This window comes from Nuphar pumila, chromosome 14 (assembly GCF_984573655.1).
Source record: "Nuphar pumila chromosome 14, dmNupPumi1.hap1.1, whole genome shotgun sequence".
NCBI classification, from domain to species: Eukaryota; Viridiplantae; Streptophyta; class Magnoliopsida; order Nymphaeales; family Nymphaeaceae; genus Nuphar; species Nuphar pumila.
In genome coordinates this window covers 84,286,008-84,302,350 of record NC_143262.1, presented here as the reverse complement: position 1 = coordinate 84,302,350, position 16,343 = coordinate 84,286,008, and the positions used below count along the sequence as shown (strand labels likewise).

Here is a 16,343-nt window from a genome sequence, read left to right as displayed (position 1 = left end):
TTCTATACAGGTTGTTATGCTCATAGTAAGTTATTACCGGTATAATCAATTTAGTGTAGTATTTAGCATTGAGTGAATGTTAACTTATGAGTTTTGAGAATATCAATGAGAGATTTAAAACAAACAAACTTTTGTGTTATGTGACAAAAAATGAAACTCAGACTAAGAGCTTAGAGCTCACTACAATTGTAAGTCAAAAATTTTAATTTCATATAATTGCTTTTTACTAAGTTTCAAGAGTACCATTCAAATCAGGACTTGAGGATCTAAGTTAACTTCTTCTTCCACTATTTTGTATTATTAGACCATATATATTATGAGTTTATACTCTTTATGTTATGGATGATGTAACTTATGGAGCTCTTGTCATGATATTATGATATTATATTTAAAAAATATATACTTATGTCATGGTTCTTATGTACTTACTTTAGACTCTTTCTTCTATGAAGTAATACTTATGAACCCGAACTCGAGAGGTCTCAGGTCGAGATGTTACATGGGCTGGGTTCTTTCTTACAACACCAAACAACCTCTGATTTTTTAGTTTTCAAATGACCCACCTCATCACCACCTGAAATGACCTTTCCCCAGCTCTACCTAATGTACTTCTCCCTGAACTTAGTGGCAAAACCATGGCGAAATATCGCTAATAAGGTTCCCCTTAGATCCAGCCTAGTTTTTTTTATTTATTTCATGTTTTACGCTTTGCACGTCAGTTCTTGCTTTTGATTCTTACTTTCGTACCTATGCATGTTTTGCTTATCTATCTCCTTTTTGGTTTTTCACAAAGAAAACTTTAAATTGCCCATGTGGCAGGACCATGGTATCTCTCATGAGGGTCCAGGTCCCTTCTCTATCAACATAGATCTGCCTTTAATTCATCCTACTCTCTCCAATATTGTCTCATCTCTCTCTCACTATATATATATATATATATATATATATATATATATATATATATATATATATATATATATATATGGAAAGAGAGAGAGAGAGAGAGAGAGAGAGGGGAAAGGCTTTTGGATCTTAAAAATCAAATAATAAGTATTATGATCATATTCAAACTGGTGTTTGGTGCCTTGGCCACTAGATGGGTGGTCAGGGTTTCATTCCCATGAGTATCAAACATCTTCCATTAATGAGGACATGGATAAGCTCTTGACCAGCCAAAGTAGGGTGACTCCTTAGGGGCAAGGAGTGTGTCACGGGCAGGCTGAGTCAGCGCGACCAGGCTGATCTTGAAGGTGGTTTCAGAATCCTTCATGAAAAAAAAGCTAATATGATTAGACTTTTTAGGATTGAGATCCAGGTTCAGGTAAATATTAATTAAAAACTGTTAGAAATCCTTAATTGGCACAATAATACAACATAATTTTATCAATGATATCAAGAAAGGCTTATATAATTTTGTAATTGACCTTCTACAATAAACCAACATTCATAAGTATATGATCTTTCATTTGGGTTCTTTTGACTTATCCTACATTAGTTTTTCAAGCAAGTTTACTTTAAATCTTTTCCGATATTAGGGAATATTATAAAAGCAGCTGCCACCCAAAACATAATAATCCACCACCCAAAACATCTGAAAAGATCATGTGCAATATGATGGCACAAAATTTTGTGCCTTACACACCTGATCACCCTCCATCTTGTTGTCAGTTGTGGGACCCAAGACGTGATGGAGGTAGATCAGATGATTAATGCACAAATTTTGTACCATGTGATTGCACTCGATCCAGACTCAAAACCCATAAGTGAAGAATTGAGATGAGGTACAATCACATTGCACAACAAATGCAATGGGTCGCTGCACCATATCACTCTTCATCTGTTGTTGGGCCCCACTCTCACAGGCTGTGCAGCAGCAGCAGATAGAGGGAGATCCGGGGAAGTGGCACATTGAATTTATTGCTTGCCAAATATTTGAAACTTTATTCACCAATCACATTGCCTAATAGGTGAACGTGCCCAACTCAAATATTTGGCAACTTAATGTACTTAATGTTGGGTTGAATAAAGTAGCTGGAAGGTTAGATCACACTATCATAACCACAGGTTCTCGGGTTCAAAACTCAAGAGAATATTCCATAGCTTGCCTATTAAAAAAATTTGAACATTTTTGCATATTAGACATAACTTATGGAAACAGGTCAGATTCATATATAATGCCAGATTCTGATTCAACTCAAATGTAGTACTTTTTACCAAATTTGGAGTCAAATATTAATGGCTTCTGCAACTAGAATATCTTACTTGAATATGAGCCCTTTACATTTGTGGATATAGAATGTGACACATATATATAGAGAGAGAGAAAGAGAAAGAGGAATGAAAACAAACCCAATGAAAAACTCTCCTAAACCTACTCAATGGAGGTTTTATTAGATTTTTGTGTTTTTTCAAAATTCCAACGGTACAAATGTGATCTATATGCCTGTTTTTACAGGCATCTGCTTTTGGAGCATTTGATTCCAATGCATGGATAGGTTTTTATAAGTTTCAAAAATCAACCACCAACAATTTTCATAAACTTTTTAGGCTCTAAATATCATTTTTTTTTTCAAAATTCATTATCAAGTGTCATTTTCTAGTAAATCAATCATCTTGAACACATCTGTACGAATTTTTAAAAAATACCATTTTTTTTTTATTGAGTAGGCTTGGGGCCGTAGTGTTAGAAATTAAAGGTGCAATGTCTGTGTCACCTTATCTAATAGGCTACTTGGCTCTCTCATTCCACCTATTCAAGTGGGTGACTTGAACCTAGCACATGATATACTGTCAGCATTTGCATGTGAAAGTGGCCCTAGTTGCCAATTTGAATAGGCATATTAATTAATATCTCATCAAATCAATTGAGGGTTCATATTGTATGTAACCGATTCATCTATTATATTTATTCAATCCCCACCACAAATTTCACTTGATGTGTGGGACCACTCTCACTATTCCCAAGTGCGATGTGCAATGAGATTGGATACAACCGATGATCAGTTGTATACAATCTTCCGCAGTTGTTTCCTCTCCACAACTTTCCTTCTCTGTTCATTCTTCGTGTCATTTGTTTTTTCTTTTACCAGGAAAAATTAAATTGCTCATAGCTGGACTATCGTCCCTCATAAGACAAAGCAGATCCAGTGATCCCGAGTATTTTTGGCGCATTGCACGGAACAAAAAAGATGCCAAAAGCTTCATTTTTAACAAACGTTGGACACTGTGAACGCACTGATTGTCGTCTGCCGCGTTCATAATAGTGTGTTATTTTCGTTCCACCCCTTATTATGAAAAAAACAGGGATGGAGAGAACAAATTTAAAAAAAAAAGATGTATTGACGTGTGCACCAGAATCTCTCTCAACGGCCAGATGCGCGGAGGGGCAGCGGCGATCGCCGTCGCTGGAATCACGTGGCTGTCCATGACACGCTATATAGTACGGAATGTTGGGCTGCCAAGAGACATCATATTCAAAAAATGAGTGTAGCTGAGATGCGTATGCTGAGAGATGGATGTGTGAAAATACAATAAAAAATAAGATTCGGAACGAGGAGATATGTAAGAAGGTAGGCGTTGCACTCATTGAAAATAAGATAAGAGAGAATCGTTTACGGTGGTTTGGACATATTCGACGAAGGCCTAATGATGCTCCAATTAGAAGGATGGAGAAATGGGAAAATATATTAGTTAAAAGAGGTCGGGGTAGGCCTAAGAAGACATGGATGGAGGTGATAAGAAAGGATATGAATGCTTTGAACCTCACCGAAGACATGGCATTGGATAGAAATGAATGGAGGAGAAGGATTCATGTGGAAGACCCATAATGATTTTCTTTGTTGGTTCATATCGCCGACCCCAATTGTTTTGGGATGAAGGCGTAGTTGTTGTTGTTTGTTGTATCATCCCGAGCCTGCCCACCACCGCGCCCTTCTCGACCCTGGAGTTGCTCCCTCTGTCCAAAGAACACAATCTTCCACCGCACCCTGCTAGGGTTTAGGGATTTCTCCATGCAGAGCCAGAGTAGCCGTCGCTCCCGTAGTCAAAAATCAGAGTGTTTCTGGTATAGACAAGGGGGAGGAGCTGCCTGACGGGGAGGCCGGGGCTGACGTTGGGGATTACCCATCTGATACCAAGGTGGAGCTGGTTGGCCGGGAAGGATCTGTCCATGGTGCCCACTCTGATCCAAGGGGAAACGTTTCTCACGGTCATCTCGTCGAGTCCCGAAGGAGGCCGAGATGAACGCCACGCTCCACTGCACAGAAGGCTCTGTTTGCGATAGCGTCGAGGATTAAGGCACGACGCCACCACCGACAGAGTGCGAGATAACATCGACGTCATCGATGACATCCAGCAAACCTTGTATTCCGCGATCGTCACCTTGGGTGCCATAGTCTAACATGCTCACCTAAAAGACCCATTATCCATTACTGTCCAAGTTATAAGTTATCTGCACATCATCATCAAACAACAGACATTTTGAATACAACAACTAAGTACAGTCAAAACAAACATGGAACTTGGTATAATTGTTAGCAAACGAACAAAACCATGGTTTTGTTTCATCTTTTTTTTTCCATTTCGTCCAATCCTTAACAAACTATCAAACATGCCTTTAAGACCACACAAAACATAAAAGTTCACTTTTCACGTAGCTATTTTGTATTTGTGTTAAAAAAAAATCATTGCACACATTAGTGATTTTCTGTATTTTATATGGTCATTTTACAAAGTACTCAGCCCATCATTTAACCACATCAATAAGAGGCTCCAAATTTGTATGACGGGAGAATTATTACAAAATTTCATGAGAATTTAAAAAATAACATTGATGTAGTTTTTAAAAAGTTTCTAAAGCATATTATTTTAGCACACCATACCAATGTCTTTCATCTTTGAAAAATAGTATGATAAGAAATGACAGACATTATAATTAATGCCTAAGAGAGGGAGAGACCACCATAGGTAGACTCAGCATTTCTTTCACAAATCTTTAATGATAACTGCTACTCAGATAACGGTAGTAAAGCTAGAGTTAATACGTGCATCAAAGCTAGACTTTTAGAGGGGCCACATTTATTAGATAAAAAGCCAATGCAGGGTATGCCACATATTTTGGTGATTCATGCATGATAGTTTTTACCTAGAGTCCCCATTTTATGCAGCACAGCTGCATGCTCAGCCTGTAGCGCCGCTGTTCACCACTGCTCATCTTGTAAGTTTCTTGAGATGGGCAGCGGTCAATCTGATGGGCCTGCCGCCTGTAGATATTCTCTGCAACCCACTATAATTGGTAACCAACCCAAAATATTTAAATAAAAACAAGGTTTGTTTTTTCAAAATCATCCATGTTTTCTTATAAGGCATTCTCAAATCCTTCCCTGCCTTGTAGCTATTGCCAAGAACACCCATATGTTAGACTCCAAGGTAGCTTTAGTTCAAATCCCATGGGTGTCACCTCCTTGAGTAAGCTGCAGTTGAGTGACTCCCTGGGGTCGAGGGGTAAGGCCTCAGAGTTTTACGATGATAGGACAGTGACCATGTTAAGTACGGCAGTGCAGCTAGGTCTCTGAACCTGGGGTAGTTTATCTGAGTAAAAAATTAAAACAAACACCCATATGTTTCAAAAACGTTTTACCAAAACACCTTTCACCTTACTTTACTTTCTTGAGTCCTCTTTCGGTTTAAGTGCTCCATGAGAGCTATTCCATCCCTTGAGAGCTATTCCATCCCTTTCCCTACAGAAAATGAGAAATGAGTGATCCCTAAGGGCGGACATCTCTCACTCTCTCAACAAACCCACCACCCCAACAGAGGAAGGCTGGCATTAAATCGTCGAGGATTGCAGTGTTGTGAGAGGCGTACGCCTCAATACCTGAAGCGTACGCCTCATAGGTGAAGCGCACGCTCAAGGTATTGAGGCTTTGCATTGAGGCGTTTCAGGCTTGAAACGCATGCTTCACTCATGTGAAGCGCACGCCTCAAGTCAAAACGCGCTTCGCTTCTAAAGCGTACACATCTGTGTAGTCCCTACAAACCGCCCCTTTCCTGCCAAAATCCGCCGCCGGGGACAGTGACGAGCAGGTTGGCGCCATTGTCAATGGGCTCGGACTACTTGCGGGAGAGCCGAGGTCAAGTTCGTAGAAGGTGAGATGCTTCTGAGCGTTGATGGCAGCATGGCCGGAGGGGTCCTGGTTGGCTTCGGAGTAGTCGAGCTTGATGGCGGCAAAGATGGAGTTGTTGCAGTCGACGACAACGATGGAGTAGACGAGGGTGTGGGACTTGTGAGCCTCGAGAGCGGTGGAGATGAGGAGGCGGGCAGCAGTGTCGCGGTTGAGGGCGTAGACGAGCTTATGCTTCTCGCAGGCGCCTATCATGACGGCGCGTCTCTTGGGGTCGACGACGAGGAACATACTCGGGATGAATCGACGGCAACCGAACTTGCCGAAGGTCTCCTGGTGGACCTTGTCGAAGGTGTTGCGCTCCTTGTTGTACTCGAGGATGATGATGCAGCCGAAGTCCTTTTGGGATCCGGTGAGGCAGAACTAGGTGAGGGAGCGGACGATGCAGAAGACCTCGAGAGAGAGAGAGAGAGAGAGAGAGATGAGGATGCCCTAGGGGTCCGGGACTTTGGGGGTGAAAATGGATCAGGTTCGATTGGACCTCCGATTGATCATGAAGCTTACGCTCCAACGCCTCGAGGCTTACGCCTCGCTTCATAACATGCTCAACGCCTCGCTTTGCCTCAGCGCATTTAACAACCTTGGAGGATTGTGTGGTGTGTTTTTTGTTTTTTTTCTGTGAGAAAATAAAGCATTTTACTTGGGAGTCTCACATCGTCCTTGTGACGTATGTGATAGTGGCTTATAGAGTTGTGTGATTGTCTCACCACTAGAATCATGGAATTTTTTATGATAGGGACTCCTCCTTGATGATGGTTACAGATATCATTCAAACAGTTGGACTCTCTCAGAGTTGATCTCTTGAGGACTCCTTGACTGATAGGATTGCTTCTATTGAGGGAGTTCTCTTTCGCTGAACATCCATTTGCTTGAGCAGAGTCTTGTACGAGATGATCTTTGTCTTGATCAGAGTTTTGATTGGTTGAGTGCCTTACACGATTACCATCTGTTGTATAGTCTTGGGCGATTGAGTCCCTTGCACTGTTGAAGCTGTAGAGTTCTTTCTGTGCGTGATGCCTTCTATCATCTTGTACGTGAAGATCATCCCTAACATCTCTCTTTAAGTTCAACGTTCGGGGGAGAGAGGTGGCATTGAGCTTTTAGCGAAAATATTGCAATTGAGACACTGGTAACAACTTGGTTAGGGCATCTGCAATTTGGTCCTGGGAGAACAAGTTCTGAACAAACAGTTGTCATTTGGCCACCTTTTCCCGAACGAAATGAACGCCAATTTTGATGTGCTTACTTCGATTACGAAATGTGGGAAGAGCAGCAAGGTAGGTGGCGCTGACACTTGTCACACCAAATGATTGGAGGAGACGACACCCATATTTTAAGCTCACAGAGGAGAAATTGAACCCAGGTGACCTCGGCAACAACATTGGCCACAACTCTGTACTGAGCTTTTGTACTGTTGCTGGACACAACATGTTTCCGAAAACTCCATGATATAAGATTTGGTCCCAGATACAAAGCATATCCTGACGTAGATCAGCAGTCATTTGGGCGTCCTGCCCAATAGTCGTTGTCAAAGTAAACAGAAATTCCATGGGACTTGGATGGTCTAAACATGAGCTCATACTGAATATGGAGAACTTGAGATATCTCAAGATACATTTTACTGCAAACTAGTGTTTCACAGTTGGACGATGCATAAACTAACATACCATGTTGACACTAAAGGAAATATCTGGCCTAGTCAATGTAAGGTACTAAAGAGCTCCTGCGATGCTTCGATATAACATGTAATTTTCAAATTCTGATCCACGCTGGAGGCAAACATTAGTGTAGATATCCGCTTGGTATCAAGCATGTTGGACTTCATAAGGAGATCCAAAGTATACTTGCTTTGTGAGATAACAAAACCTTTATGTGTGTATCTGGCTTCTATACCCAGGAAGTAGTGTAACATACCAAGATCTTTAAGAGCAAACTGCTTCCTTATAGAGACAACTAGCTGATTAATATAAGTCTTGCAATTTTCAACATATACCAAGATAAAAATATGCAATTTTTATCCTTGTAAGACATAAATAATGAAGAGTCAGTTCTGAAACTAACAAAACCACGTTGAACCAGAGCACTACTTAGCTCTTGAAACCATGCACAAGGTGCTCGTTTTAACCCACAGAGAGACTTCTTAAGTTTACACAAATAACCAAGAAACTATGGATTTTCAAGACCAAGAGGTTGAACCATGTAAACATCTTCTTCTAAGTTGCCATTGAGAAATTTATTACTCACGTCAAGTTGTCTAAATTTCCATCATGCACTCAACGCAACAAATAGAAAAACTCGAATAGTTGTGGGTTTGACCACTAGGCTAAAGGTGTCAAAGTAGTTGACCCCCTCTTCTTGATGGAACCCTTGGCAACTAATCTAGCCTTATATTGTCAGCTCTATGCTTGATCTTATAGACCCACTTAAATCGTACAAGAATATGATCCTTATCAGGAGGCACCAGCTCCAACGTATTATTTCTAAGAAGAGCGGCATACTCATCTTCCATAGCTTGACACCATTTAGAATTTTTGGCTGCTTGCTTGTAAGTAGTAGGTTATTTATCTTTAGGAAGTTCAGTCAAAAGAGCTATATGTGAGGAATATTTGGACACATGATACACCTTGGGCTTGAGAGTTCCATCTTGAGCTCAAGTTATCATTTGATGAGTTCTGAGAGGAACATGTTGTGGTGTAGGTATTTCAGGCAGGTAATGACAATGTCAATATTGAGAGAGCTACGAGATGTCAAACTAGGAGACTCGACGAAAGTGCCTACACTAGGTAAGGACGGTTCAAGTTGAGGAAATTGATTAGAAGTCACCTTTAGGTTGGGATCAACAGAGACAATAACAGGTGAGTTGGTAAGGGTAGGTTGATTCTTGTTTTCTTGGGTTTTGCAAAAGAGAAATCTATTTTCATCAAAGATGACGTCCCAAGAAATGACGACTTTGTGAGCTTGAAGATCAAGGCAAATATAACCATGATGGTTGTTACTATATCCCAAGAAAACATGAATTTTGGATCTAAAATTAAGTTTGTTTTTCCTATATGGTCTTAGGTTAGGAAAAGCAAGCACATCCAAAAGTTTTGAGAAACTTGTAATCTAGAATTTTTTTTACCAATATTTCAAAAAGGTTCTTGTATTTTAAGTTTGGTGAAAGTAGTTTATTGATTAGGTAGAGAGTCGTAGAGAATGCATAGGTCTAGCTAGAACCTATTGGAATGTTGGCATGAGCCATTAAGGACAACCCAGTATCAACAATATGCCTATGTTTGCATTCAAACACACCATTTTTGTTTGTGTATGAGGACAAGACATGCGATGACTAATATCCAACTTCTTTAAAAATGCATCAAGGGCTTTATATTCACCACCACCATCGATGTGCAGGTATTTTAATTATTTTCAACCAAACTTTTGACCAGCACTTTAAATTTGTAGAAAATATGAGCAACATCATATTTAAAATTTATCAAATATAGCCAGTAATACTTTAAATTAGAGTCAACAAAAACTATGTATTATTTGTAGTCATTGTCATGAATCACCAGGGTTGGACACCACACATCAGAAAAAATAATTTGAAGAGTCTCAAGATTCTCATAAGAAATGTGATAAAACGGGAGCTCATGTTGCTTACCCATTTGATATGCAAACCAAACATGGATATCTCTATAAATATGTGGTAAATCAAAAATTTGAATCATATTTTGAACTACTCTCGAATTAGAATGTCCAAGCCTATTATGCCATGTATCAAAATCAACTTTTTCACCTACATAAGCACTCTTATTACCAGTACTACTAAAAGCATCTATAAAATAAAGATTGTCTCTCACTTTTTCATGAAGAAGTTTCTACCCAGTTTTGTCATTCATTACGCTGCAATGAGACATAAGAAACTCAAACACTACTCCAATGTCTTGAGTGAATCTTTGCACATAAAGTAATTTCTTGGTTATTTTGAGAACATGCAATATATTGCTAACAATCAATTTAGATTTACTATATTTAAAGATAGAGCTACCAATGTGATAAATTTTCAAACCTTTACCATTAGCAATCTTCATGGAGTTTGAGCCTTGGTACTTTGAGTGGGATGATAAGGCATTGAAATCCGGAGAAATATAATGAGATGCCCCTGAATCAAGATACCAGGCATCTTCCTTTAGTACTGAAGTAGAAGCATGGTACATATAAGGGGGAACATTTGGACTGTCATTGGAAATCATTTTATACATCTTGGTGACGTACCCTAGTTTGTCACAAAATTGACAAACAACATACTCTTTGTTACTGTAAACATTAGGCGATGAGTGCCCTCCGAACTGATTTGGTGGTCTTTTATAAAATCGACCACATCTTCCATAACCTCTAAAATTACCTTGATTGTTGCGACCTCCACAAAATTTTCTTCTATTTTCTCCTCTTTGAGCAAGATTTTTCTCAAGAGATTTTTTCCTTTCATCACTTTTAGAAAGGTGTGCTTCTTGCAAAAGATGAAGACTGTGTAGCTCTATCAATCTAATTGGAGTAGATTCAGCCAGAGTATTGACACAGACTTGAAGAGAGCCACTCATTGGGAGGACCTTGAAGATAGAGGATCATATCCTCTTCATGCACTGGTTTCCTGGCAATGGCGAGTTGATGTGCAATCAACTTTATTTTTTTAATATACTCATCAACATTGTTATTTCCTTTCTTGATGTTCTAAAGTTGTTCTTTTAGTTGCATAATTTTTGCACAAGAGTGTGCAACATATGTTTTCTTGAGGGTTTGCCATACTTCAAAAGAAGTATCTAGACCTATGATTTGGGTGTGAACGACTTCATATAGTGATGAAATGATCCAGCTTAATAAGAACAGGTCATACCTTCTCCAAACAAGAAAGTCAGGATTAGAGACTTGCCTCCTATCCTGAGAGATAAATTTCAGCTAGTTTCTCTTTCGAACCATCAATGTATCCTTGCATATCATATGAGATCAACAATTGTCTAAATTGAGAGGCCCATAATGCATAATTATCAGCAATGAGCTTGATATTTAAGAAGTATTGAAAAGTATTTGAAGCAGAAAAAGATGGAAAAAGGGATGAAGATAGAGAATCACTGCTCTTCCTTTGATTGATTGCCATGATATCGAGAAACAAATGATTGGACATGAAACAAATGGCATAAGGTTATGGCTTTGATACCATGAAAGAACACCAGACTTGCCAAACCACAAGAGCATATGGACAAACAAGAACACACAATTTTAACGTGGTTTGATCGAGATGATCTATGCCCATGAATGAGTCTGTAATAAAACTATTTATTTATTTGTTTGTGGGAAAAACGTCCTTCTGTGCTTGAGCTTTTTGTCCCTTCGTTGTCCTTCAGCGGTTATGATCTCTCTTCTTTTTCTTCACCAATCTCTTTTTTATTTCTTGAAGGGCTCCTTGAGAGGCTCTAAAGGGCCTTTTGAGGAGTCCTTTTCAGAACCTCAGAGAGCTCTTCAGGGGCTCACTACACGTCTGAATATTCTCCTATAAAAATAAATAGATGAAATACAAAAATATGAGAGAAAACTATAAGAAAATCACAGGTTAGTTTTAAGAAAAATCACAAAAATACTAAACTATTAAATACACTACACTAAAAGACATAATTAATTCTATAACTAATATGAAATAACTATGAATCAAACTAGCTAGAGGATAAATTAATATAACTAATTAACTACTTAAAAAGAAACAAACTATAGAATTAACTAAAAATAAATAATAAGAAAGAAACTAAGCTAATTAACTAATTATCAAAAGAAAACGTGAATCATAATGAAATAAACTAATTTAGTATGAAATACTATCTTAATTGAATTTAAAAAGAAAATTTAATTGACTAATTAATCAAACAATAAATAAACCTATCTACGAAAATCGATAATTTAAGTGCAAGAATATAAAATCGGCTAATGTAAGTAAACTAAATTAAATTAACTAATTAATTTTTAACTATTCTAATGACATAAACTAAACTTAACCTAATTGAATTACTAAAAAATTCATATTTAACATGGACTTAACACCAACTAATTACAGGAAATAAACTACTTAAATCGACTAAACTAATTCCATCTAGAAAAATGATAATCAATAAATAACAACGAAATTAAGATCTAAATGCTGAAATTATAAAATTTGAAAATTTAAATAAACTAAACTATTTGTTGAACACAAGAATTAATTCTACTCTAATTTGCTGAAATAAATAAGTAAAAGAAACAATTAACTATCTATTCTACTTTGTCGAACAAATAATCTACTATTCTATAATCAAGACAACTCATAAGAATCAATCAACTAAATTAATTTAACATGTCAACACAAACTAATTAAAAAATAAACAACTAATTAATTTGTTAATAACTAAAAAAATGTCAACTCTATGAATAGAAAAAAGATTAAAATAAAGAAAAACACAGAGACTAAAAAAATGTTATTAAGTTAATACGATTATTCTAAGTTATTTCTAATTCAACTAATTCCTAAAATTAAACTAATTAACTAAAAGAAATAACAAATAACATGAGTCACAATCATAAATTAAATTAAACCTACGATTATCTACTTACACGTAATCCAAGAAAAACTGATACTTTTTTTTTCTTCTTTTCCAAAATGATAAACAATGGATATATGATATGCTGAAATTAAATCATGCAATATGCCATGAAAATAATAAAAATCTAACTACAATGCATACTATGAAACTAAACTATAGAGAATGGGGAAGAAGAAGAAATTGGTTTTTACCTCTGTAACCAAATAAACTATGCTCTCTCTCTGACAAAGGGGATGCGAGAAATCAACGACGATGAGGTTTAGAAAGAAGAAGTGAAAAGAATAAGAAGCAGGAAGGAGGAGGTAAGCAACCAGTCGATCAAGCAAGGGGGAGAAAGGAAGAAAGGGAGGCAGAGAGGAGGCATAGGCTACAAAAGAAAATGGTATCTCTGTGTTGTATGGCGGATTTGAGAGAGAAGGGTGCCCACCATTTTTATTTTATTGTAGGGATGAAACAAATATATGACCCCCTTGTTGAAGGATAAGATCTGGTTTTCTATTGTAGTGAGATATCCAAATCCAATATGCAAAAGTTTTCATAATATTATCAAGACTCATATAAAACAAAGGAACCTTGGTGGATGTCCCATTGAGCTTGGATACTTTCCTAAAGATGAGACTTTCTTTGATGTAAACAAGAAAACCTCTTTGTTAAGAGAGAGAGAAGGGGATGGCAGCCCTCCAGTCTGGAGTCCGCAGGTGAGAGCCCAGCCAGCCCACTCTGACTGACAGTTGGTTGTTGCGTAGGGCAGGGTAACTAGATTTTCTCACCTCTGGTTGATTCAAATAAGAGAAAGAATGGGTGATGAAATGAAAATCACTGCTCTTTGGGTAAACCTACGATGAAGGTAAGTGGGATTGCCTTGGGCTCGCTCTATGCTCATGCCTCATGGCTAAAATGAGGTTGGGGGTTGTCGATGTAATGCTAGGTGATGGTGGCTGCATATTGATGATCATTGACGTCGTGGATCTATCCTGATGTCGTGGATCTATCTTCTTGGTTCAAATGCTCTTCACTTATCACCAGAAGATGATTTTTTCCTTTAATATTTTCATTTGAATGCAACATAAACTCCATTAAATTTTTTTCTAATAAAGCATATCTTTGAATCATTCTTTCAACTATCTTTGTTGTCAATTCAAACTCTTGAATCATACTGCACACACTTTTTATCTCGCACAAAGAAGTTATCATGCAACTCATGTGTGTTTTGTTGGCTTTCTTGAAGTCATTTTGTGAACTTCGCAGCATCATGGCAAGATCAAGGGTTTGCTTTGATACCACTTTGATGCACCCTCAATTTTGAGAATGCAAACAAACTACCGCTTTCAATTATTCATACATAAATTATGCTATGAAAACAAAAGCAATAAAAAAATATAATGCATAAATTCAAAAAAATTAATAATAATTCAATCCATCAACTCTTATTGAGAATAATGAGTATTTATAAGGGAAGACAAGAAACCCTAAGCCTACTTCATATTCGAAATAGATCTATTACATTGAAAGATCTAAATCTAAATAAAACATAGATAAAAAAACCCTAAATTAGAACTAGACCCAAACAGATCTCTTTGACCCGGATTGCACATTGATTTGCTCATGCATCAAGTTCTCAGCTATGATCATATCAAAATATTCGGATGTGTGTTCTACCCGTATCTTTTGCCATATAACACCTCTAAATTGGAACATAAAACTAGACCTTGCATTTTTGTTGGATATGGATCGCATCACAAGGGTTTTCTTTGTTACTTGTCTGTTTCACGAAAGCTTTATATTTCACGGCATGTTTTATTTGATGAGAATAATTTTTTGTATGCTAGAACCAAAGGGCTAGTGACTTTTGAAGAAGTCTCTATGGATTGATAACCAGAGTTCCACCACCTATCGTTCCTTTACCAAATATTGAATTAGTTATTGTCATACCAAGACCTAATAATGAAACTGAATCAGTCACTACACCTGAACCATCTACACCACCTGTTCATTCTCTCGAACCAGCTTTTGAGAACCATGCACATTCGAATAATAGGGAACCTTCTCTTATTCAAGAGTTGTCATCAAGTGCCACCAAGAAATAAAAACCCATGAAACAGTCATTCCTCTTGATCATGGGAATCTCATTTTTTATCTATCAAGTCAATATCCCCTTTGCACCCATCCTATGATCACATGGTCCTTAGATGGAACTCGCAATCCCAAAACCTATATTTGAAATTCCACTAGAGGGGGGGTGAATAGTGAAATATGATAATGATCGATAAAATAAAATAATTAAGCAATAAGGCACAACACATAAAACACAGAATTTATACTGGTTCGGTCAGTATCCAGACCTACATCCAGTCCCCAAGCAAACCACTTGAGCTTTCCACTATAACATCCGAGTCACCGGATAAATAGTACAACACCCTCTTTCACAGAGGTCTTCTTCTCTCAACAGAGAAGGGCAACACCCTCTTTCACAGAGGTCTTCTTCTCTCAACAGAGAAGGGCAACACCCTCTTTCACAGAGGTCTACTTCTTTCAACAAAGAAGGAATACAGTGAATAACAGAGTTACAATACTTCCTATAGAACCTTCAGAATGATATGAATGCACGAATGAAGGATTCTCAGAATGTTCTGTTTGTCACTCAGAGGATACTCTTTGTCAAAGAGCTGGACTTGACTTTTTCTCTTTTCCTTCTTTCCTTTTTCTCTTTCTTTTTCAAGGCTCTCTTTTCAAATATCGAATAGAAATTTTTCTCGTTGTAAGCTCACACGTCTATTCCATTCCATGTTTTAATAGTTTATTTGAGTGTGTTTATATAGCTTTTAAAAAGTAGTCGTTACATTTTTGGAATTGTAACTTTTTGAAATGTGAAATATTATGTCATTTCAAAAAATAAATTCGAGAATACCTTTTTCTATAAAAGTAGAATAGAGGGTACACTAGTCGTTGTAATATTTTAGGTAATACATATTTTATGTAAAAAGTCTATTTCTTACAATAGTACATTGAACGTTGGGTTGTAGTTTTGTCTTTATTCTAATTAATGATTTGAGGTACATTAGTACTTCTTTGCTTTAAATGAGTGTAAGTACAATGAGTGCTTTGAGATATTTATTTGTACATAGTCATGTCAAGTGTTTTCTTTATGTTGTGTATTTCAAAGTCTCCAGAGAGAATGAGGACCAAAAGAAGGTCGACATTCTTTGAGAAGGATATTAACAAGGATTTGTTACAGGAGGCATTTAATGCTTTGTAAAGAGAATGATGACTTCAAGTAAGTCGACATTCTATGGTTATGAAAAAAGTAACTAGAGTCCTTTCAAAAACATATTTTATTTGTTTTTCTTTTGTGTAGCCGATTTATGTTTTTGTCTTCTTCTTATATAAAAAAAACATTTCTTTAAAGAAGATGACTAAAGTCTTGTTAAAACATATTTTATTTGTTTTTCTTTTGTAGTCGATTTTATGTTTTTGTCTTCTTCTTATATTAAAAATATTTCTAGAGTCTTTTCAAAAACATATTATATTTGTTTTCTCCATGTAGCCGATTTTA

At 37.1% G+C, this 16,343-nt stretch overlaps 1 pseudogene; it reads right to left on the bottom strand.

Moving 5' to 3' along the window:
* Positions 1-5,981: 5,981 nt before the first annotated feature.
* LOC149817182 (spliceosome-associated protein 130 A pseudogene) lies at positions 5,982-7,236 on the bottom strand (annotated as a pseudogene).
* Between the last annotated feature and the right edge of the window lie 9,107 nt (positions 7,237-16,343).